The sequence below is a fragment of the Lynx rufus genome, unplaced genomic scaffold, assembly GCF_022079265.1.
Source record: "Lynx rufus isolate CCGP_SWC_20201006 ecotype Redwood Valley unplaced genomic scaffold, mLynRuf1.p SCAF_23, whole genome shotgun sequence".
In the NCBI taxonomy this organism is placed as follows: domain Eukaryota; kingdom Metazoa; phylum Chordata; class Mammalia; order Carnivora; family Felidae; genus Lynx; species Lynx rufus.
The window spans coordinates 16,272,538-16,297,292 of NW_025814838.1; the positions used below are offsets into that span (position 1 = coordinate 16,272,538).

Genomic DNA, 24,755 nt, shown 5'->3' on the forward strand with positions numbered 1-24,755 from the left:
TTCGCCAAGCCAACTCCTCGATGTCCTTCAGGTCTCAGGTCCCTTCCTCAGGGAAGCCCTCCCTGACATCTCAGCCTGGGTCAGATCCCCTCCCTGCAGGCTCTCGGAGCACCGGCTAACCTCTTCCTTTACAGCGCGCTTTCCAGGCGGGCATTCGCATTTAGTAGAGCGACACCTTGGTTCATTAATTCATTTTGTTAGGGTGATTGTGCGCCCCCGTTTCCCGGGGACAGTTCTGATTTGCGATTTATTGTCCCACTGCATTTATTAGTAGCACCCCCTCTGCTCTCGAAAGTGTCTTACTTTGGATGATGAGTTATATGGCCGTCCCTGTGGGAGCGACCCCACCCGACTGTAAGCTCCGTAAGGACCGGAGCCTTACTTATTTCTGCTCGTCACTGTGCTCCCAGCACCTGGCTCCAGAGAACCCGGCAGATCCTTCGTGGCTACTTGTGACCCATCCTTGAAAGTGATCCGGCATCGCTTCCGGCATCTTCAGCAGGTCAACTGGACGCCGGTCCGTGAGCCCAAGCTCTCAATGGGCTGAGTGTCAGAATTTGCAGGCATGTTTTAAAGCTACCGCCTATCCCCAAGAATTTGAATTTTATTAATTGAGTCATCAAATATTTATTGATTCCAGTGCTCCTTTCTTGTCGCATCGTTTGTGCATGACACAAGAGTTCGTAGCTGAGAGGCAGAGGGTAAAATCCAGCCTACAGACAGTCCTGCAAGCCACATGCCTGGCGTGGGGTTGTGTCTGCTTGGAGAACAGGGCATTTCATTTTTCCTTTGCACAAAGGTGACATCTTTGTGCCATGCTGTCTGCGCTGAAATGAAGCCTTTTTATTTAAAAAAATTTTTTCTTTAATGTTTGTTTATTTTTGAGAGAGAGAGACAGACAGAGAGAGAGAGACAGAGCGTGAGCAGGGGAGGGGGGGAGAGAGGGAGGGAGACACAGAATCTGAAGCAGGCTCCGGGCTTTGAGCTGTCCGCACAGAGCTGACCCGGGGCTCGGACTCACGAGCCATGAGATCACGCATGACCTGAGCCAAAGTCGGCCGCCCAACCTACTGAGCCACCCAAGTGCCGCAGGAAGCCTTTTTCTAAATCATTGGTTTGGAAGAGGAAGCTTTTTCAAATTTTCATAAAGGCGCTGAAAAGACTAGCAGGCACCCTGACCCATCACCCACCTTGTGTCAGATGCTGGCGAAAAGGACCTGAGCAAGATAGACGTGGCCTCTGCTCTCAACGAGCTTACGTTCTATTGGACAATGAAGATGAAGAGGGAGAAAGTGCACAGACAAGAATTAAAAAATATCATTACAGATCGTAAACAGCATTACGGGGCGAAAAGCCCCTCACTGAGCTCCTACTCTGTGCTGGCTGCTGGAGGCAGAGGTCGGAGTGTGGCGGGCGAGGCTGCCTATGCGGGGCCACCAGAGCTCGGGGGATGTCCTGCAGAGGGAGGAACGAACAAGGGGAAACAGAGACGGGCTGTGTCCAGAGGATTTTAGTCCCACAGAAGGAGAGAATTCCCAGACTGTTCAGGTGTAGGGACTTCAGGATCAAGAGTGTCAATGGCCCAGATCCTGCCCAGAAGCATAGGAATGGACAAGAATTTCTAGGCCTCCTCCTTCCAAGTTGTCATTGGTTGAATTTGGAACTGGGGCACCATGAGCGGGGTGTGTGTGTGTGTGTGTGTGTGTGTGTGTGTGTGTGTGTGTCTTCCCCCAGAAACAGAAGACATCTTCCCTTCCCCACACCCAAAGTTCATAAGCATTTGGGAGTCTGGCCTGAGTCCTCAGACTGGGGTTCCCTGGCGGAGCCAGGGGTCACTCAGCTTAGAGGAATGTTTCCATGCGCTTACAGTGTAAGAGACAACTCCCCCCTGCCTCCCCCCCCCCCACGCCAAGATACAGAGGAATCTTAGGAAGGAACAAAACAAAACCCATGTCAGTGTCAAGCAGGATAATGAAGGAACAGTGTTGATTAGTAAGTTCCATGAGATAAACGGTTTTGTTTTTAAAGGTTTTATTTTTTTAAAGTAATCTCCATACCCAATGGGGGATTTGAACCCACAACCCCGAGATCGAGAGTCACGCACTCCACCAACTGAGCCAGCCGGGCGCCCCTGAGAGCAAGCGGTTTTTCGACCTGCTTGTTCACTGCTGGACTCCCAGTGCCTCAAGCAGTGTGTGGCACGTGGGACATTCACACCAGGTACACTTTTTTTTTATTCGTTTTTCTGAAGGACACTTAGTGTGCGACTTGCAAAGTACTGTGAGGTCGGGGACATCAGCCTTATCGTTTATTTAGTTTTGAGAGAGAGAGACAGAGTGTGAGTAGGGCAGGGGCAGAGAGACAGAGGGAGACACAGAATCCAAAGCAGGCTCCAGGCTCCGAGCGGTCAGCACAGAGGCCGACGCGGGGCTCGAACCCACGAACTGTGAGCCGAAGCCAGGCGTTTAACCGACTGAGCCACCCAGGTGCCCCCCCCCCCACATCAAGTATACTTTAAGTGAATGATTGGAAATATATTATTTCTGTGAGCCATTGTTTGGCAGAAAGGAAGGAAGGCAAGGAGGTTTTTTTTTTTTTTTTTGAAAAATTAAAAATATTTAGAAGAGCACAAAGAAATAACATTTTCGACTCTGCTTAAGATCCCAGGAAAATGAGAGCACACCCTGGACGCTGTTAACAACGGGGACTTTTTTCTTCCCCTCTGCCTTTTCGGGGTTAAACCGTACTCCGTCTTTTCAGGACGGGCCAGGACAGGGGACCTCTGCCCGCCTTGCCACGCTGGGAGACGCCAGAGGACTTTCTTCTGGGACTTGCTAGGGACGTCCCCTGGGCCTGCCTGGGCTCCAGATGCTTGGGTGGTAATGATCCTGGTGGCGAAGAGCATACTGCCCTGCTTCCTGTCACTCTTTCTGACTGTATCTCAGGGTAATTCAAATGTGAGAGGGCTCACGAGCTCCGTCCCCATGGGGCCGAACCTCCTGATGAAACCCGGGAGCTTTAGTCAAGCAGCCAGATGTTTCGGGGCTCAGTGCCAAACATGTCTATGATGGGAAAAACCCAGACACAACCCCTTAGGTCTGTGATGTCTTCGAGACCTGACAGCCCCTTACAACGTGGTTAGGGGCCGTATCTACAGGGGCCTGGAGATTCTGCGGCCGTGGACTTCGGTGACAGTTGAACCTCTGTGTCGTAGGTCCAACGGACGAGATTTGTATCGTGGATCCTTCTTATATTTGCAGGATGCTTCACGACAGGGAAAAATGATGAGATCCAGAGCTCCAAGCTGTAACTGGAGGTTGCGAGGCCGTGGGGGGGGGGGGGGAGGGTTCTTCTCTGCTGGAAACCATTGCCTCCATCCCGCCCGCACCCAGTCTGTGGAGGTGGGCGACAGGAGGAAATGGTCTCTCCAGAGAATGTATTCCTCAGATCCCACTCCAGGAATTCAGGTCTTTTGGCCGTTCATCCGGCAGGCAGTAAGGGCTTTCGGAGCTGTCTCTCTTATGGCAGATGGGCAGCCGGCTGAGCCTTGCCTAAAGTGCTGATGGCAGGGCATTTGGTTAGCGGGGCGGGGGGGTTGACCCAACATTAGTTTCCTATAGCTTTCATACTTGGAATTTTTCCTGGGCAGCTCTCGTCCAACAATCCTGCTGCACATCTGGAAAAGCAGCTGAGAGAAAATGTCGCTTGTGAGGTCTTTGCATGTGCTGGCTGTATTCCTCCCTGCAGAGGCATCTAGAGCTGTAAGCCGAGGTCAAAGATAGAGTTGGACCCTGAGAGATGAAGCGATTTGCCAGGATAACATGGCCAGCGGGAGATTTTTTGCCGCTTGGCTTCGTGACTTGCTTTGCCCACGAAATGTGAGCGCGCAGAAGCTTTTAATAGCCGGTGTGAACTTCATTCCCTTATCTCCCCACCTCCCTGAGACCAGCGACGGTCCACAGGTCCACATCGAGGCTGCTCCATCAGCCTGCATCGTGAAGCAAAGATGATACGAACACGTGGTCACAGTCAACCCGTAACGGACGTATAATGCGAGCAAGATACAGCAATTACCTGTGTTGCCGGCCACAGAGATTGTGGGATCATTTGTTACCATGGCGTCACCCAGCCTATCCTGACTGATACAAAGACTGCAGCTAGAACCCACCCCTCCAAATCCGAGTCAGCGGATGCTGATTCTTAGTGTGTTCGTTATCTATCCCTGCATAACCAAGTACCCCCACAATTAGCACACCTACATTCACTTAGAGTTTCCACGGGTCAGGGATCTGGACAAGGCTTAACTGAGTCCTTTGCCCCAGGACTTCCCACAAGTCAAGATGGTGGCCAGATCCGGGGTCTCATCTGGAGGTTCACCCGGGGAAGGATCTGCTTCTAAACACACATGGTTTTTGGCATTACTCTGGTCCTCAAGGGCTGGTGAACGGAAGGCCTCAGTTCCTGGCTGGCTGTTGGCCAGAGTTTCCCTTGTTGTTGTTGTTGTTGTTCTGTTTTGTTTTTTGTTTTGTTTTGGTTTTTTCCTGTGGATCTCTCTAACATGGCAGTTACTTTATGGAAAAAAAAAAAAAAAAAAAAGCATGCTAACCTAGAGGCCATAGACAGTCTGCTGGCCGGACAAAAGTCACAGTGCTTGTAACCTAATCACAGAAGTGACATCCATCATTCTTGCCTTATTCTGTTCATGGAAACCCAGTCATGCGTCCAGCCCACTCTCAAGGGGAGGGGATCACACAAGAGTGAAGCCCCAGGAGGTAGGGTCACATGGAGAAGGGGTGGCACCCTAGCAGCCTGTCCACCAGTTTGCTTGCAAAGGACATGGCTGTTGATTGGAAGTGAGAAAAGCCTCTGCGACACCTGTCAAGATTCAACTGACCCACCAACCAAAAGGGGGGTTCACTGGCCGAATCACCTTCCCATCTCGTCCGTTCCCATCCGGACTTTATGGATTTAGATATTTTCTTTTAGGGTCTCCGCCCTTCTTGACCAAAGCCTGCCTAGTCTCCGTTACCTATCCTGCTACAACTCCAAGTTCTGCTACTGCCTGAAGGTTGGGGATCACATTCGTCCCGGGGCATGGACACCGCTTGTCATTCCTTCTAAGAACAGAAAAGAGTCAACAGAAGCAGGTTATGAGCAACGGGCAGAACCTTAAAACGTTCAAGCCAGCAAGGCCACACAAGAGGGGCCAGAGTTCTCAGTACCCTGTGCTCCTCACCCCTGACCCCCACCCTGGCCTTTTGTCAACCTGTTCCTGCCGTGAAGCAATCAGCCAGGATGCCTCATAGGTGCGACAGCAGACATGCATTTCTCATTCACGCGTCTGCAGCTTGGCTGGAACAGCTCTGTGTCCCAGATGGGAGTTCTGTAGGTCACTTAGGGTAGCTCTGCTCCCCACGTCTTTAATTTTTTTTTTAAATTTTTTTTTTTCAACATTTATTTATTTTTGGGACAGAGAGAGACAGAGCATGAACGGGGAAGGGGCAGAGAGAGAGGGAGACACAGAATCGGAAACAGGCTCCAGGCTCTGAGCCATCAGCCCAGAGCCTGACGCGGGGCTCGAACTCACGGACCGTGAGATCGTGACCTGGCTGAAGTCGGACGCTCAACCGACTGCGCCACCCAGGCGCCCCCCCACGTCTTTAATTTTTCTGGAAACCGTGGGCTACTGGAGGTGTCTTCTGCTTACGGAAATGGCAAAAGCACACGAGGGTAAGCCTTACTGGCCAAGCGCATTCCCAGCCTTTGCGTGTGCCCTGCCTGCTAATATCTCATTGACCAAAGCCTGCCAGTGGGCTGCCTCAAGGTCAACGGAGGGGCGGGGGCGGGGGGAGGGATGTACACTCTTCTGGCCACAAGGCTGGAGTGTGGATGCACACTGCTCTATAGCAGGTGAAGATTGGGGACCCAGAACTCAATCAAACACATTCTTATTTTCCCCCCACACCATGTTGAGGTTTCCAGCTTATTATGGAAACACCAGGAGTGTGAATACGGGTGGGTAAAGGTAGGTTTCTGCCTCCAGTTTTAGCGGAGAGATAGGACTGTATTTAAGGAAACCAAACTAGGAGGCATAGGCAGCAGGTGAATGGGCGGGTAGGTGGGGCTCTGGAGCGGGGTTTGGGAACAACAGAGAGGAACAGTGGATCCCCTCCTTTCTCTGGGTCCTGGAAAGGCTCTTTGGTGTCTGGCCAGGTGCTTCCCGGGGTGAGGCACGCCCCACCAGCAGGCACACCGGAGGTGATTTAGGTGATTCGGGAGGAGGCACTGTCTAGAGTGAGAGTGCGTTTGAATCACACAGTGAGAAGGAGTTTCTCTTTCCTGGTGATCTTGCAGTGGTTCTGATGACAAGAAGGAGAGTGTCCTTCTGTGCTAACGTGTCCCTAATACCTCCCAGGGTGGCTGATAGATCCCCAACTTCAGGTTCGGGGTTCTTTCAGGCAACAGGATCTGGCTAGAATATACTGACACTGGGGTGGGGGTGGGGGGTTGGGTAGTGTTTATAAGGTTCTAATCTATGTTTGCTGAATGGCACTGTTTCCTGTTTACTGTGATGCTATAGGGCTTCCTTTTAGAATAAATATCGTTAAATAAACAGAGTTGATTTAAAGGAAAAAAATAAGTGAATACTAGTTCAGGGGGCATGCAGTGACAGCTTGGCCATGGTTAGCATTTGGTAAATAGTGACGTGGTAGGAACAGGAGAGTGGTTTTGCTGCAGTCGGTCTGATTTCAAATCCACGTTCCATGTGTCACTTGAGGCCTTTGAGCAAGTTACTTAGGTAGCTAATCTGACCCTCAGTCTCTTTATGGAGAAAACGAGGGCAACTTCTTTTGCAGGGCCGTGGGGTTACATTGAAGGGAATGTTGAAGCAGAAACCCACCTGGACTGTCCATTCTGGGAGAGCCTCCTGGGTTTCCTGTGTCCTCCAAGTGGCCATGGGACAGCAAATGCCAATGTCCCTGCTGGTGGCTGGGCCCCACCTGGCCCTCCTTAGCTGCAGCCAGACCCCACTCTCCTTCCCTTTAAGGCAGGGCCTCAGTTCAAATGAACACCTTTCTGCCTCCTCTCTAGCCCTACAGAAAACCTTCTGCTTAGCGGATAGCGGTCTTGAGCAGCATTAAATTCCAAAATTCAAAGAGAGATGACAGGTCAGGCACCGGAGCAACTGGGGAACCTCAGGACCTTGAGGGTGGGGCGTGGCCCTTCAGAGGGGCTCTCAGATCCCCTAAGGATCTCTAATTTCCATTCAGGGAGGCTCTCCCCTTGCAGAGCTCCCCAGCAGGATTGAAAAAAAAACTGGCATCAGTCAGTTTAAACATGGCATTCTGGCCCCATCAGCCAGTGAGTAGATTGGTATTTCCTAAACGTGTTTCTAATTCTCTTTTCCGTAACGCGGTCTACTGCCTTGTATTTTGGGGTGCATGCAAATAATATGAACCTGTTAAATTAAAAGCTTAAAATATACTGTTATGTTGTGGCCCTGTTTTGGAACTTCTTCGATTTTTCAATATACTAAATGCTCCCCCCACTCCACACATGGGGCTTGGGTACCTCTGGCCTCCTCCAACTCCCCAAGAACCTCCAGAACACATTAGTCCTCTCAGTTTCCAGATGGGAAAACTGAGGCTGGAAAGAGAGGCTGGCTGTTCCTTGTCTTCTGCTGTCACTTCTAGGGATCATAAATTCCAGGGCTGTGGGTTCAAAGGATGTGGGTGGTGATTTGTGCAAGGGTGTGTGTGCAGTGGGGGGAAGCAGCAAGTGGGGGGGGGCTCGATGGGAATCCTAAGACTTGGTTCCCGGTTGCCCTGCCCCCTCCCACCAAGGTCGGAGAATAAAAATAACAACCGTTAATATTCACTGAGCACTAACTATGTGCCAGGCGCAGGGCCCGCGTGTATCACCACTTTCAGGTCTTCCAACAACCCTACAGGTCCCATTGTGACTCCCCTTTCCAGAAGAGGAAACCGAGGCAGGAAAGGTGTAGGAAGGACAGGATCACAAAGGTGAGAAGTGGGCCTGAGAAGGGGTTCTCCAGCAGGAAGTCGGATTCCAGATCCCTCTTTCTGAACCCTTACGGGAAGGTTGGAGGAGAAAAGGGGGGCAGAGGGACCGGAGAGGCGAGGGAGTGGAAACCCGTCCGGGCGAGCGCGGCGGAGGGACTCCTGGCTGCCCGTAGCGGCGCGATTCTCCCTCTTTCCCCGAACTGCGCGGCAGACTCCGCCCCAAACTTGGCCCGAGTTGCGCCCGGGGGCGGCCGGGGGCCGGGGGCGCTCCCCGGGCCGCAGCCTTTCCCTCCGGCGTCCCCCCACCCGCCTGCCGCCGGCCCTCCCACTCCGCTCTCCGGGCCCCTGACATCACGCCCCGGGAGGCGGGATCCGGGAAGGAGGGGACGCGGGGAGGAGGCTCCGCGCCACCGCGAGGGAGGAGGGAGGGCGCGCAGTCCCAGCCCAGAGCTTCAAAACAGCCCGGCGGCCTCGCCTCGCGCCCCAGCCCGTCCGTCGGTCCAGCCGCCTGCGCCCGGTGAGTGGGGCTCGCGCCCGGGAAGCGCGCGCGGGGCGCAGGGCCACGTCGGGGGGCCTCCGGGCAGCGTGCGCCCCGGGAGCCGGCCGCGCGCCCCTGCGCGCACGGGACCGAGGGAGTCCCGCCGTTGGTGGGGGGGCAGGGAGGGGCCGAGGCCCATCCGTACCGAACCCCCCCCCCGGTCCTCCGCCAGGGGACCAGGGCGTTGACCTTCCCCGTGCGCCGAGTTCGCCCCGCACCCCGAATTCCACCTCCCCACCCCCGGACCGCTTCCTGCGCCTTTTGCGCCGAGGCGGGCGGGAAAAGTTCGGGGAGGAGTCAGGGCGGCTCCCCTCGCCCCCGCCGACTGCACTCCCGGGGATCTCGGAGTCCGGCTCAGCAGTTTGTCGCGGGAAGGTCCCGGGCGCCTCGGCGCGCCGTCCCCCATCTTACCGAGCGGCGGGCCGGGCTGCGCCCAGGCCGGGTCAGTGGGTACCCCCTCGGCGGCGGCTCCGTTGCGCCCCCCAGCGACGAGGAGCAACTTCCTTGGAGGAGCCTGGAGGCACCGCTGGGAAGCCGCTTCTCCCTTCTCATTCTGGTTGGGGTGGGGGTCTTTGGGGGCCCCACCCATGGGTTCCAGAGAAAGGGGAGGCTGGAGCTCGAGTATAGAGGGACTATACACTCTCCAAATCCAGGGTCCTAAACACACCGCAAGGAGGCCCTGATTTGGGGCTCACATGGGGACATAATAAATGGAAGCCGGTTGAGGGTATCTGGACATGAGGGATACCCCGCAGAACAAAGCCCTCCTTCCAGGCCGCAGAAGCCACCCCTTATTTTTGGAACAAGGCGGACAGCCCGGTATCAGGTTTGGGGAAAGTCACCCTGCCTCCTTCCAGACTCCAAAGACGACGCGTGTGTGTGTGTGTGTGTGTGTGTGTGTGGAGTGGGATTGGCTCAGGGGTGATCTTGTAGTTTAGCGGTGTCTGTAATGGAGAGGCAAGCCTGACAGCCCCAATCTTGTATGATCCCACTGCCGAAAGGCACCTAGAAGGGGCAGATTCATAGGGCAGAAACAGAAAGTACAGGTTGCCAGGGACTGGGGCGAGGTGGGGGGTTATCGCTTAATGGGTAAGTTTTATGTTGGGGAGGGTGAAAACATTTGGGGTATAGACAGTGGTGATGATTGCATGACATTTGGGGTGTATTTAATGTCACTGAATTCTACAGTTACAAGTGCTTAAATGGTCGATTGTATGTATTTTTACCACCATTAAAAAAAAAAAAAGTCTCCAGCCACCTCTGTACTTCTGTCTGAATTAGTGGAGTCTCAGAGGCTGCTGACCATTGCAAGCCACCTCTCTCAGAATTTGGCCTCGGTACAAGGAAGTAGAAGTGAGGCTGAGGAAGAGACAGGAGCCCGGGTCCCCCTAGGACTCCGGGAGGGACCGGGATGGGAACTGAAGCTAATGGAGTGTTTGCGGAACGCCTGTGCAGCATTCAGTGCGCCCACGCTCTCCCCTTCTGGAAGCTTCACACAGCTGCGTCCATCCCTGCTCCCAGGTGGCAGGTGGGGAGAGCCAGGTGGGAGACGTTAAGTCAGTTTCTCAAGAGCACTGAGCTAGTGAGTGCCCAGAGCCAGACTTTGAACCTCCCTCTCCCCAAGCCCTCCCCTTATCCACCTGGAAATGCCCCGGTGGGTTTCCTGGAATGGGGCGGGGAGGTGGGGGGGTGGGGAGACCCTTCTGGGAAAAACAGGGCCCAGATGCCCAGGGGGGCCTTGGCAGATGCCAGGCCCAGAGCCGAGGGAGGGGCATGGGGGTGGCAGGAAGACGCCTAACCTGTTTTCCCACTGAGGGATTTGGGACCCGCCCCCGCCAGGAATTGGGGAGTGGGAGTTGGAGAGCGGGCCACGTAGCCTGGAGCCTGCTGTGTCCCTAAAGTGGGGAAACTGAGACTCACCTGAAATCTGGGGACTGGTGTCTGGGGTGGAAGCCACGGAGGTGGCCAGCCTGGTGGGGAGGCTCGGGGGCTGCGGCTACACCGCCCACCCAGCAAAGTGACACCCTGTCTGGCAAACGGGGCTCCGTGGCATCTAACTGTAAATACAGGGCACGTCCATTCAGTCACCCCTCCCTGGCTTCACAAGGCGCTGTCTTCCTGCGATGGAAGCAAACGTTTCACCTAGATTTCCTTTCTCAGCCTCGCACGTACATTCCAGGCAGGAGCCGAAACCACGTGCGTGTGCGTTCAGACTCTCCATTTTACAGCCACAAGTGATTCATAGGTTGACTCAACTGGCCAAGTTTTCATCCCCTGGGGACTGTCCTGCCCCTCTGCGGCCTTCCTGGTTGATGGGGGCACAGCAGAGGCCAGCTCTCTGTCGCAGTAGACTCGGTCAGACGTGACCAGGAGGGGAAGTCTGTCGAGACAAAAATATAGAAGTGCTTTTGCAAGGCCAGATGGGACGGCCATTGGATTGCTGGCTGGTTGATGAGTCGTTTGGGAGGAAGAATCCAACCACCCTCCCTGGGGGGGCAGATGTGTGTGTGTGTGTGTGTGTGTCTGTGTTTTGTAACATGTGGCCACTGCCCAGCTCTGTGGACAAGTGGGGCTCTGACACAGAGCAGGGGTGGCGGCTGCCATGCCCCAAAGGTAGGGTGGGGTCCCAGGCACTGAAGCAGAGTCCTTGGAGAAGAGGCAGGTGAAGGTTGGTGCCGGGCTTCTAGGAGACAGAATCAGCCCTGGACGTCGGCTTAGGAGAGCAGGCACTTGGTAGTGGCAGCTGGAGTGGGGAAAGGAGGCACCTGGCACCTTAGATGGACCGGAGGCCTGACTCTTGGACTTGGCTTCAGCTTGCCTGGGGAAGAATAGGGGTTGGGGTGGGGGTAGGGGGAAGCAGAGGCTCCCCTTTCTCGCCCCAGGCGTGATGGAGTTACCCAAGGCCCTGCAGGAGTTACCCAGAGTGCAGAGTGGAATCCTCCCCAGATGCATCTGGCTCTCGTTAGGGACAGGCCAAGGAGGGGGGGGGAGTCTAAAAATATCAGAGGCAGAACTGCTACCCAGCGAGAGTGCTGGGCTAGTAACCGGATACCCAGGGTGGGGGCTGGTGGTGGTGCCTGTGACGCAGAGCTAGCGTAGCTCTGTTCCAGTCACTTGGGTTCTTCCAGGCAGCTGAGCCTTGGGCAAGGGCCTGGGAGGGGCGAGAGCTGTCTGCATTCAGGGCAGCCAGGGGCTAAGATAGGGAAATTTCAAGGGCGTGAGAACCTTAGAGAATCCCAGTTTGACAACTAGGGACACCCTGACTTGCCCCAGGTCACCCGGCAGGTTGTCAGCAGAATCAGGAGCAGATCTGGGTCTAAGGGTGCACTGCCCAGGAGCTCAGTGGCATCGGAGCCGTCATGGGGGTTCCAGGCCAGGTCCCCAGGATCTGGGTCCCTTACGGCATGTGCCATCCACCTGGGATGCTGAGTTTTCCGTGCTCATGTACTGATGGGAGAAAGGTAGACAAGACACTGTGCCCAGGCAGTACATCACTTCCCGCTGGGCCTTGGGTCACTCTCGGGCCCAGCCGTTGGGCTCTGGGGGATGTTCGCCCATCCTGGGGCAGGATGTAGGGAGGAGGGGGGGCTGGAGGAGAACCAGCTATATGAGTCCCTCCCTCCTTCCCGTGTTAAGACGCTGTTGGTTTTGTTCAAGAGGTATCTGTTGTGCCTAATGAGTAAGTTGTTAACGTGAATAACTGAATTCCTACGGCCCCCACTGTCCTTGGGAAGTGGAGCTGCTTTTGATCTAAAAGGGAAGTGAGGGCGTAGAGATTGCCCCAATTCCTGCCCTCTGTGGACAGGTTGGATGACCTCAGCTTCTAGAAGCTTCCTAGCATTCCTAGGTGGTGAGCTGGAGGAGGGGTCGCCGGGGGCGACATTTGGCATGGAGATTATCTTGAGGAATACGGGTGTAAAGGGTGTAAACTCCCTATCACCGTGTGGGATGTGGGGACGGAGAAGTTAAGTCCCTCACTCCCTCACTGCAGATCGCTTCCCCGTAGAGAAGTCACTTGGAACCTTTCTGGTTCTGACACTTCTGATCACAGATTTATGTGGCACACGCCGTCCATAAATACGACTCAAAGTCGTCTCGTTCGTCTAGTTCTCATGAAGGCTTCTCACAGTGTGTCGTGGCACGCGAGATATTTTTTGAAGTTCTGCAAGCTGAACGTGAACCAAGAAAGAGTAATCATGTCTTTTTGTCAGTTGGGGTTTCACATCAACGGCACCCAGACCGGTTCACAGATATACCGTTTGCTAGAGTGAAACTACAGTTGACGCTTTCAACTTTAACACGTTTTTTAAAAAATAATCGAAGGGTGTCGTGGGTCAGCCCGGTTGATCCAGAGCAAAAAGCTTAGCCCTGGAGCGACTGCCGTTTGGGAATTGGCATCACCGCGACCGGGATGGATACGCAGTTCACACTTCGGACGACGCCACCGATCCTGGAGTATCTGTGAGCTCTCCGCCCCAGCTTCGCTTCCGCAGAAGGATCCGTGTGTTTGGCCTCAGACCTCGCAGCCACTCAGCTTCCCAGGGAGTCTCTCCCTTTAATGAGGGTCCTTGTGCTGCCCGGATGACCTCGGACGTTGCTCTGAGGATGGGAGGAGTTGTGTGTCGGTGTAGATAGGAGTGGCTTGCTTGAACCGAGGGAAGGGCGAGGGAGCGGCTGGCTGGCCCCCTTTCATCTTGCTGGGTACGATTTAGCAACTCTGTGCAGAGAGCTGCTACAGTCAGAGAGGGATTTCGCTGTCTTCCAAGGAGGCTGCAGCCTGGTCCAAGGATGCTTGTGCCGGGACCGGGACGGAGAGAGAGATGTGGTTTCGCGGAAGCCAGTGGTTGTGGTGGGCAAAGGGTTTCCTTAAGCCTCGTGGGACCGGAGATGGGCTCAGCAGAGTTCCTAGGATTTCCCCAAGCAGCGATGGTCCTGGGTGTGCGGGCGGGAGCAGAGAAGGACGGCGGACAATGCTGGCGGGATCCCACTCGAGGAGCAGTGTGCAGGTCGCCTGCCGTTCAGGGAGGGCAGCAGGGGGCACGGAGCGGGACGGGGAGAGAGGGGCCGGGTGGAGGGGCTTTCCTCCAGATCCCCAAGAACCTGGCTAGGGAGGCGGGCCTGATGATGTTCACACAGCCTTGTTGCAGTGGAAAAGGCAGAGAGAGAGAGAGAGAGAGAGAGAGGAGAGGGGGGGGGGAAGGAAGTAACCTAGAAGCAACCTAAATATCCATCGGTCGTTGACAGGACAGTTTACAGAGGTTAAAAGGAACGAGATTCATCTGTGTGTCCCTGTGGAGAAAGATCCGTAAGGCATTGTTATAGCAAAGCGATCGGTGGGGAAATACTCTTTTTGTATGAAAACCAACAAGGACTAGCGGCGTTTCCTGTGGCCTCGTATGTATCGTGTGGACATAAGGAAGAGTGTCTGGAAGGACACCTCAAAATAGGTCTGGTGGCTGCCTCTGGAGAGAGGGGAGGGAAAGGAACAGCAATGGAAGGAATGGACACAGGAACCCCAGCCTCGTCTGTACCAGAGAGCATGTATTCACGCGCTTCCTCTGTACCTGAAGTTCCGTAAGTTCTGGTAACCCCGGGGCCAGGGTAATGGGGGGCCATCCAGCCCCTGGGGAGCGTTCCCTTCGGAACATCCCACATGGACGCCTCGTGGGTGTAAGGGGTTTCCTGTCTGGGTGCTGTTAACAGAATGGGGCGACAGTGAATATAGTGGCCCCAGTAGGGCCATTATGAGAACCCCCGAAGGGTATCCAGGAGGCCTTGGGGAATGGGAGCTTTGAAGAGAATTCAGAGACACGTAAGAAGCCGCGGCTGGAGCCGTGTTTTAGGTTGGTTATCTGAGGGGAGTAGAAAATGGCTTGCATTCTGGCGCCATTGTCCGTGGCAATAATAATAATTACCATTGCTGTTGTTCTAGCATTTGTAAGGTGCAGAGCAGTTTCCTGGGCCACGGGCTTTGTATCCTTTATCTGATTTAAAATGAACACCGGGGCGTCTGGGTGGCTCAGGGGCGCCTGGGTGGCTCAGTCGGTTGAGCATCCGACTTCAGCCAGGTCACGATCTCGCGGTCCGTGAGTTCGAGCCCCGCATCGGGCTCTGGGCTGATGGCTCAGAGCCTGGAGCCTGCTTCCGATTCTGTGTCTCCCTCTCTCTCTGCCCTTCCCCCGTTCATGCTCTGTCTCTCTCTGTCCCAAAAATAAATAAACGTTAAAAAAAAAAAATTAAAATGAACACCAACCCAGGATGCCTGGCTGGCTCCCTCGGTGGAGCCTGCAACTCTTGATCTCAGGGCTGTGGGTTCGCGTCCCACGTTGGGTGTAGAGATTGCTTAAAAACAGAATCTTAGGGGCACCTGGGTGGCTCGGTCATTTGAGCATCTGACTCCGGCTCGGGTCATGATCTCGCGGTCCGTGACTTTGAGTCCCGCGTTGGGCTCCCTGCTGTCAGCACAGAACCCGCTTCGGATCCTCTATCCCCCTTTCTCTTCTGCCCCTCCCCTGCTTATACACGCGCGCTCTCTCTCTCCCTCTCTAAAAAATGAGTAAACAGTAAATAAATAAATAAACAGTAAAGTAAACAGTAATAAATATTAAAAACACCAAACAACCGCCCCGTGAGGGTAGGGACTGTTATAATCCCCGTTAGTAGATGGAAAAGTGGAGTCTTAACATTTTTGCTTAAAACCACCCAGTGGCTGTGTTTTGGATTTGAATCCGGGTCTTGTGGACCCCACAGACCCTGCTGCATTTGATGTATCCCGCCATGTCTGTCTTTGTGAAAACAGACATCGGCGTCCTCCTCTTGGAATAATCCCGGCCCGTCGAGCCGGGAAAGTTCCTTTGTTAGCACATGTTTTGGTGGGTGTCCCGGAGGCTGGCATCCTTCCTCCGAAGCCGGCCATCTGGGCAGGCCTGGGGGCCCCCCCGGCCGTGAGCTTGCTGCCCCCCCCAGCCTGTCTCACGGAGGACGGACCCGCCCCTCCCCCAGGCCGTCTTGATTCTGTTTCAGGTGTGTGTGGAACGGCATTCTGGGAATCCCGCTTTGGCCGGGAACCTGGAGTCTAAAGCTATCCGTTCTTTTTGCTGGTCTTTGCCGAAGGCCAGGGCTGGTGGATGCGGGGACCCGTCTGGTGCGGTCACGGGGGTGCCTCCGGCATCCAGCACCCAGCTCAGCGTGCGGTAGCAGGTGCTCGGGGACCCTCTGTCCTGTGAAGTGCTGAGAGAGGGAGTCACCCTGGAGTCTTGGGGCTCCATGCTTCCCAGCCCGCCCCAGAGGAGGATCCCAGGGGTGGGTGAGGAGCCAGCCGGAGGCTGCAGGGGGTGAGAAGGGAGGGGAGAGACTTGGGGGTGGGGTGGGAGAGATAACTGGGGCCGGGACAGCTAGCCGTTCCCTGTCCCTCCCGTGGCGGGCTCCGCCTGGAGCCGCATCAGGCCCCGGATGGCACGGTCAGCGTCCATTTGTGTCAGAGTGACACGGGGTCACATTCTTCTAGGGCAGAGCCCGAAAGAGGCTTCATTGCCGCCACGCCCAGAGTGCGGTCTGCACACCCACGGGCGTTAGGAGGCAGTTTCTGTAGCATACGGGCAAACGTTAGAAACTGTGATGTGCTCATATTTATTTAAAATTTGCGTTACTAAAATGTCCATCGCTTGGCCCGGGACACGGCTTTTCCTTTGATGGAGTGATACACGCTTAAAAACGAATCGACTCAAGCTCATGTGTCTTAAAGACGGTTATGGATCACGTGTGGCCCCGGGGGGGATACAGAGACAGGGCAGAAATGATAATAGTGTTGTCTCTGTCACTGTTTCCCTTCACTCCGTGATATGCCCACCCCATCCCCCGCCCGCCCCCAGATGCCGCGAGTGTTGGCTGCTAACACAAGCTCCCCCTTTTCTGGGCAATTTCGAGGACCCCCTCACCCCTCTGGAGACAGCCGGGAAGTCGTGCTCCTGTCCCCTGGGTCTATGGACCACACCCCGGGGCACCTGCCCAGCTGTGTCCACGACCCTGGCTGAGGTCCCGCCGCCGTCTCCCAGGTGGGGCCCTGGGGCTCTCCCAACGGTTTTCCAGGCTAGAGCTGATGAGCCTCGGAATATTCCTCTCCCTGCACCCAGAGGCTGGGTGGGCCTTCCCAAGCGGAAGGAGGACGCTGATCGTCTGGAGGCCCTCTTCTTGGAGATGCTTCCAGTCTCCACTCACCCTCCCTTCCGCCTCAGGGCCTGCACAGGGCTCTGGAGTGGCCTCGCGCCGTCAGGGGTGGTGGGTCACCGGCCCCCAGTGAGCTCAGCCATGTCTGCACACTGGCCTGTTCTGGACAGTCCGTGCAAATGGGATCGTGCGTCGCGTGGCCTTTTGCGTCTGGCTTCTTTTCCCTCACAGCACGTCTTCGTGGTTCTTCGCTGTTGCGGCACGTGTTAGTGCTTCCTCCCTTTTCAGGGCCGAATAATATTCCGTCATATGGGTGTCACCGCTTGTGTTCATCCGTTCACGAGTTGCTGGACACGGGCTGCCTCCACCTCTTGGCCGTGGTGAGTAACACTGCGGTGGACATTCGGGTACCTACTTGGACCCGTGTTCCCGTGTCTGTTGGGTGTATCCCTCGGCGTGGAGTTGCTGGCTCAGATGGTTACCGTGTTTAATTACTCGAAGAGCCGCCAGGCTGTTTTCCAAAGTGGCTGTACCTTCTTATGTTCCCCCCAGCAGGGTTCGAAGGCTCCAGGTTCTCTGCTTCCCCAGGTTTTAATCCAACCCCCAGTCCTGTCCTTGTTTCTGGCTCCTTGGAGGCCTCTGCTCATGAGGTCCCTACGGGTCTCGAGCAGGTTCCTGGGGGCTGGGGCCTCTGGGTCTGAGGGAGGACCCACCAAAGGTTCTGGGACCCGCTGACCCAAGTGAGTGGGCGGTGGGGGGGTCTGGAAGGAAGAGGGGTGTGCATGCTGTGTGGGCACCTGCCGAGGGTAGAGTTGGAATCAGTGCAAGGTGCTGTTTTCTGCACGACGCTGCAGTGACTTTCGAAGGCGCTGGACACGTTAAATGGCGCGAAATCACTCTGTGAGAGGTGGTTCCCTTTTCGATCCTCTTTCAACAATCCTGATTCCATCGAGGGAAAAATCTTAGTTGGCGCTGACACGTTTCATGCCTTTCCAACTTCGCTTTCCTTCTTCAGACGGTGCGTGTCTTCGGTGTAGCCCTCGGACAGACAACAGCCAGAACTCGGGGACTTTGGCGGGGGTGGGGGGGCGTTTGTTTTCACAATCAATCTCTATTTGTAGCAAGTGATGCTGATTTTCCACTGCCAGGGAGCCAGAAGATTTCTTTTAAAAATACGTGTATTTCTGTTAGCGAGTGGGTTTATTTAAAGCCCAGGATGAAGTCGATTCCCAGAGTGGCACTCGAGAAGGTGATGGCAATGGAAGTTGGGAAAACCTTGTTCTGGAATGTAGGGCCCGATAATCACTGGTCTTGAGTGTTTCACAGAGGGAATCTCTTCCTGTCGTTTGTCCCCATCCCCCCCCCCGCCCCGCCCAGTTAAGGGGCTTGACTTGCCAACTCTCAAGTTAGCGAATCTGTATGGGCTGGGAACCCCAATGGAGAGATGCTGGGTTAGAGTTCTCCAAGAAGCAGAACCAACAGGATGTGTATATATATAGAGAGATTTATTTTAAGGAATTGGCTTACGTAGTTATGGAGGCTGGTGGGTCCAAAGTCTGCAGGGTGGGCTGGCAGGCTGGAGACCCAGGGAGAGGAGATGCTGTAGTTCAAGTCCGAAGGCCGTCTACTGGCTGAATTCCTTCTTGCTTGGAGAAGGTCAGCCTTGTTCCAGTCATGCCTTCGCCTGATTGGATGAGGCCCACCCGCATTAGAGAGGATAATCTGCTCTTCTCGAAGCCCACCAATGTAAATGTTAATCACACCCCAAAACACCCTCACAGAAATACGGTGGCTCAACCAAGTTGACACTGCTAAGGATCACAGCTGCTTTAGGGGAGGCAAGGCACATAGCATTATATAAAACAGAATCCCTTTTAAATCATTCCCTTCCAGCCTTCCAAGGAGAAAGTCTCAGTTTTGTGCCAATATGCCTTCAAACTTCCCAAACACTTGTGACATCCTGTTTCAGTAAGGAGACAGCAAGTTGGCTTGGGACCTGGCTTTCAGCGGCCCCGGTTTCTAGCTGGCATCTAGTAACATTGTTTTGTTTCCATTGTATTTCTTTTTCCCAACACCCTTGGTTAATGGCAGGCAACACCGACTTTCCATTTGAGTCCTGGTACAAGGCTTCCTTTTATAAAGATGTAAGCCTAGAGGCGCCTGAGTGGCTCAGTCGGCGGAGCGGCCGACTTCGGCTCAGGTCACGATCTCACAGTTCGTGGGTTCGAGCCCCGCATCGGGCTCTGGGCTGACAGCTCGGAGCCTGGAGCCCGCTTCAGATTCTGTGTCTCCCTCTGCCCTCCGCTACCTGCACTCTGTCTCTCGCGTTGTCTCAGAAATAAATACACATTAAAACATTTTTTTTTGTAAAGATGTAAGCTTAGAAAGTGAGGAACTCACTAGTACCAAGGGAATGACGGGGCCCACCTGAAATTCCGAAGGTGGTACCCAGGGGAAAGCGACGTAAGCATAGTGGGGCCGGTGCCCGAAACAGCCTCTCATGCTCCACGTTCCCTGAGCTGCCCGTTGCCATTTTTGACTTCTTTCCCCCCCAGGAGACCGTGCGAGTGGTTGATTTCCATGTGGAGGGTCCCACCGGAGAGTGGTGGCAGTGGACAGGACGAGAGCACCCGGGCTCTTTGGGAAGGGCTGGCCTGGGGGCGGTGGTTCTGAGAAGCTCCTTGACCATGATAATGGTCGTGGTTGCTGGCTTGCGTCCCAGCGGCTGCTCTAAGCACTCGTGCTGTAGTATCTCCTAGAAGTCCTAGAAGGTAGGTGTGCCATCGTCATCCCCGTTTTACCAGTGGGGAAACTGAGGCACAGAGGGGTTACACTGCTAGGCTCCAGTCCAGTCAGTCTGGCACTGTTTTCTTGCATATTTTCCCCCCATTACCTCCTGTTCGTCTTCTCCCCTCCGTCCACCTCCCCGTGTTAACTCCCTTGGAGGTGCGGGCCCGGCTTTCCTGGTCTGGGGGCTCCTCGGCCAGCCTACGTTGTAGGAAGTGATTCCTGGTCCCTGACTTGGTGGCACAATGCGTATACAGAAATGCCAGCTCTTGTCACTTAGGAAAGGTGACGGGCTGTTAACGTGAATGCCTCCGATCTCCCGGGGATTACTTGAAAGTCACTAGTACAGAGTGTTCTGTGAAGGCAAAAACGTCCCCAGCCTAATGGCTGTGAGGATGGGGTGACGCCCCGAATCTGATGCCGGCTTCGGCCCCGGCTGCCTAATCCGGTTCCACCTCCCTGCCACGCTGACATGGTGCATGCCTGCAGGGGCACCAGCAGCCCTCTCTGGGCTGGGGTGTGGGTCTGCTGGGTGGCATAATGCCAAGGAGCTCCTTGGATGCCAGCAGCCGGCGGTTAGATCTTTAATTGAGGGGCTCAGGCAGCAGTCATGATGGGCAGGATGACAGTTACTAGGTCTTCTGCGAAAGCTGCCCGAGCCAGCCAACGTTCAGCAAATAATTGCCGCGCAACCTTGAGCTCTGGGGATATGATGAGCGAGATATTGTCTCTGCCCCTTGAGGACCAAATCTGATAAAGCAGTTTCCACTGTAGCAGTTAGCTTCTGCTGTGTAACAAACCACTCTGAAACGTAGTGCCATAAAACGGAAACTGTTCACGGGGAAACCTCGCTTCACGAGCGCGGATCGTTGCGGAAACGTGCTTGTCGTCCAAAGCGCTCGCGTACCAAGGCGTATTTCGGGAACGTTGGCTCGTTTATCAAGTTGAAATTTATTAGAAACGTTTGCTTGTCTTGCGGAACACTCGCCGAACACATGCCTCGCAATCCAAGGTTGTCCCGGGTTTAGTTCGTGATTCTGCAGGTGGGTGGCGTGGGCTGGGCTCGGCTGGGCTGGGCGCTCTCTTGGGTCTGTGGTCAGCTGGTGGGTCAGCTGGGGGCTGGCTGGTTGAGCGTGGTCTTTGCTGGCAAGGCTGATCTCTGCCCCGTGCAGTCTCCTGCCCTCCAGCTGGTTCATGTGGTAGCTGAGCAGAGAGAGAGAGAGGAAGTGCGTGAGGTCTCGGGAGGCCCCCGCTCCGCACTGGCACTGCGTCCCTTCCGCTGCCTTTTCTTGATAGAAGAAATCACAGGGGCAGCCAGGGTTCAGTGGGTGGGGAAATAGATTCCACCTCTTAAAGGGAGGAGACGAGTTGCACAGATTTTGTTAAAATCGTGTGTGCTTCTGAATATGAGGGATGTTGGTCTGCCTTTTTATATTCTTGTGATGTCTTGCCTGGTTTTGGAATCGGGGTAATTCAGGCCTCCAAGGATGAGTGTGTGTGTCGGGGGGGGGGGATGTCGGAGGTGGGGGGGGCAGGTTCCCTCTTCTTTGGTTTCATTTGGTCGGTGTTATCCTTTCTTGAGTGTTTGGCAGAATTCACGAGGGAAGCCATCTAGGCCCGGAGTTTTATCTTTGGGAAGGGGCTCCAGGCCCTTGATAAATATTTCTTCTTCCTTCTGTTAGCAAACTTGAAAAGAAAAGTCTAGGTCCGTTTCTTTTTCTTAGCTGTTCAGCTCCTTGAACTCTGTCTCGTTCAGTCATTCCCTCCGTACCTATTTACTGAGCACCATCGACAAAGCAGGCACTGTTCTAAGTGCTGGGAGGGCCCTCTGCACCACACAGAGGGTCCCTGACGCCGTCACGGAGGAGAGCGAGAACACCCAGGTAAACAGGTGCATTGTGGCATCAGGCCGCGGCAGGTGCCGTGGGAGAAAGATAAAGAAGGGCTGTAATGTACGTCACTAAGATTGTCCTCAGCAAGTTTGCCTGTCTTTTTTTTAACGTCTGTTTTATTTTTGAGAGAGAGCAAGAACGTGAGCAGGGAAGGGGCAGAGAGAGAGGGAGACAGAGAATCCGAAGCAGGCTCCAGGCTCTGAGCCATCAGCACAGAGCCCGACGCGGGGATCGAACCCATGAACCGCGAGGTCATGACCTGAGCTGCAGTCGGACGCTTAACTGACTGAGCCATCCAGGCACCCGGACGCCTTCTTTTCTAAGGTCTCCTCTCTCAGCCTGTTTCTGGGTCCCACCATCCGCTCTTGGTTTTCTCCCCACCCTGCGCTCACCACCCCCTCCTCCTCCGTCCCCTCTCCTGGCCCAGTGCTTTCTCCACGTGTGCCCACCCGCCACACCGGCGGGTTCTGCTAGGTGCTCCTGTTCTCTCCTGAGTGAAGGTCCCACCCGTATTCCCACCCCCCGGCCACGTGTTCACATCGTTCCCAGACTTGGCTGAACGTGCTGGGCCGTTGCCCTCGCCCTACAAACGTGCTCCTCCCGCTCTGACCCGCACGCATCAGCATGCTCAAGCTGGGGGCCCCCAACCCCTCAGCCGGTGCCAGGCCTGGTGACTCTGCTTCTGAGAAGTTCTCGCCGGTGCCTCCAGCCTCAGCTGGTGCTCACTGGCCTGTTGCTGCCTCGGTCCAGACCCTTGTTCCCCACCAGGGATCTACCCCAAAGGTGTCAGCCCTTGGCCTGCTTCTAACCCACCCTCTGACTTCCAGAGGCAGATCTTGGTACTTTCCTCCTTAAGGGGCGCCTGGGTGGCTCAGTCCCTTAAGCGTCCGACTTGGGCTCAGGTCATGATCTCGCGGTTCGCAAGTTCGAGCCCTGCGCCGGGCTCTGTGCTGACAGCTCGGAGCCTGGAGCCTGCTTCGGATTCTGTGTCTCCCTCTCTCTGCCCCTCCCCTGCTCATGCTCTGTCTCTGTCTCTCTTTCAAAAAATAAACGTTAAAAAAAAAAGTAAAAAAAAAACCAAACAGTCTTCCTCACTTCCTGCCTTACTCATTTGTGTATCACGAGGGCCCGGTTTATGGGGGGCGCTCAGTAAATGCTCATTTACTCAGGAGCAGGGGACGCCTGGGTGGCTCAGTCAGTTAAGTGTTGGAGTTCGAGTCCCGTGTCGGGCTCTGTCCTGAGAGCTCAGAGCCTGGAGCCTGTTTCAGATTGTGTCTCCCTATCTCTCTGCCCCTTCCCCTTCTTTTGCTCTCTCTCTGGAAAATAAATAAAGATTAAAACAATTATTTTAAAAAACAAGTAAATAAAAGCAGTGAGCAGTAGGCTAGACTCTGAGCCTGCTTCTGCCACCTGCTAATTTGATGGTATGAACAAATCCTCTCATTTTGACTTCTAGCCAGCAAAGGGGATCCTAGCCCTTGCCCATCCGTGTGACGGGGCTGTCACCTCCCTGACAAAAGGAAAAGGAAATTCAGATTTAGGGTGGGCAACGTTGTAGTTTCTCTAGTGCTGGGTTGCCTGGGTTCAAGTCCCAGACCCAGCCTTTACTGGCTGTGTGACCCTGGGGACGTCGCTTCACTTCTCTGAGCCTTTCCTTCGCCTCTAAAAGGAGGCTAATTGTAGCACCTACGTCATGGTGTTTTGTGACGAATGAGTGAGAGCCCAGAACAGTGCCTAGCACACGGTAGGCACCGAATGTCGCCTGCCACCATTGTTGACGTCGGACTGAGAGACTCAGGCCTGCGCAGGCAGGATCGTCCTCGGCGGCTTCCGCCCTGGAGCACCGCCGAATCCCCGTGTCCCGTGTGTGGCCGTGTCTGCCCCAAGCCCAGTGCTGGCTCCGTGCCCGGAAGCCCCAGCCGCGGTGAGAGCAAAGCCGGGCCTCCCAGGGCAAAGGGGCTTCTGCCAGCGTCAGGGCATCTCGGACGCCTGGATATTCCAGTGTGGCTGGTGTCCAGATACCAGGGCGGGAGGCCGAGCTGACCTCTGCCTTCCTGCAAACGGAGGCCAAAGCCACCGTCCCCTCTGAGTGCCGCGGGTGCTGGGAGGGGCCTGGACTCCAGCCAGCCGGCCCGCCAGCTCCGGCGCGGGCCTCGGAGCCCCTGTGACGGCACAGCGTCCCCTGGGGTTCAGTGCCCAGAGCGTCCTGGGCCTGTCCAGCCCAGGCTGTGGGTGGAGCGCTTCGGGGCCGAGGGAACCCACCCCCCCGCCCCGGACCTCCAGACGCCAAGCAGCCCAGGTCTGTTTTGAAAAGCTCCACACCTCAGGGCTGACCTCCTGCGCACAGTTCCTGGAACGGCGCCAACTCAGGCTGAGAACGGGCCTTGGTTTAAATTGTAGGAAGGACTCCGGGGGTGGGCTGAGTGGTCGTCTCAGCAGCGCGCCCTGTCCCCGCGGGAAGCTGGCAGGCTCTCTCTCTTGCTCCTCAGCACGTAAGGGAGCACATGCCAAAGCCGCTTCCTTTTAGGGGCCGCAGGGGTGGGGGGTGGGGGTGTCTCTCTAGGAAGGGGAGGAGAGGAGGGACCTTAACCTTCTTTTCACCTGTAAGGCCTTATGGTGATGTCCCAGCATCAGCGGCAAGCCAAATGGTGCTTCTGGCAGAGGGAGGGCCGGTGAGTCACCAGCAGGACTTTGTCCCCACCCAGGGCTAGACGTGCAGTGCGTGAACACACACACACACACACACACACACACACACACACACACACACACTTCAAGCAAACATCCGACCAAGGCAAAAGCTCCAGTGAGGAGCTACCAGTCCTCGGTGTGTCCTGTTTGTTGTCTGAGGTCTGGCTGGGCATTTCTGGGAGCGCCGTCCCTCATCCCGTCGGCCATCAGAACTTAAAACTCCCTGAGCCGTCAATCCTCCTTCGTGTGCCCGGAATCTCCATAGCCCGCCCCCTCTCCCACACTGGCTCTGGTTCTGACGCCCGGAGGATGCTGGCGCCCCCGAAAGCCATTTGCTGCTCTTCCTACCCCGGTTACTGATTCTTTCTCTTGCAAATAATTCTTTTGACTCTGCAGTTCTAATACCCTGGGTTGTCTGTTATTTTATGTGATTATTTTGGTGGGTATTTTATAGCACGGAGAGCATTTAGGCCGTCAGTCTGGAGATACTTTTGCGTGGTTCCTACTGTGCACCAGAATCAAGGCTGTAGAGTGTCTGTGGGACCCACCTGAGTTTCTGGGTGGAAAGGGGGTGCATTGGGATACATTTTGAAAACAGGACTGAGTCCGTGTAGTGTCTGGGTGAGTGTTTTTAGTGATCAACAAGAAGCCTTATCC

The 24,755-nt window shown here is 55.2% G+C and overlaps 1 protein-coding gene and 1 non-coding gene across 2 annotated transcripts in view; one reads left to right on the forward strand and one right to left on the reverse strand.

Moving 5' to 3' along the window:
• Positions 1-2,054: 2,054 nt before the first annotated feature.
• Positions 2,055-2,127, reverse strand: TRNAE-CUC (transfer RNA glutamic acid (anticodon CUC)). Its single transcript has one exon. It is a non-coding gene; the product is annotated as a tRNA-Glu (tRNA).
• A 6,333-nt stretch (positions 2,128-8,460) lies between these two features.
• The window catches only part of EMP2 (epithelial membrane protein 2), a 29,869-nt gene continuing 13,574 nt past the window's right edge, over positions 8,461-24,755 (forward strand). The window contains exon 1 of the mRNA XM_047087095.1: positions 8,461-8,541. The gene's annotated coding sequence lies outside the window, so the exon portion shown is untranslated. The remainder of the gene's footprint in view (positions 8,542-24,755) is intronic.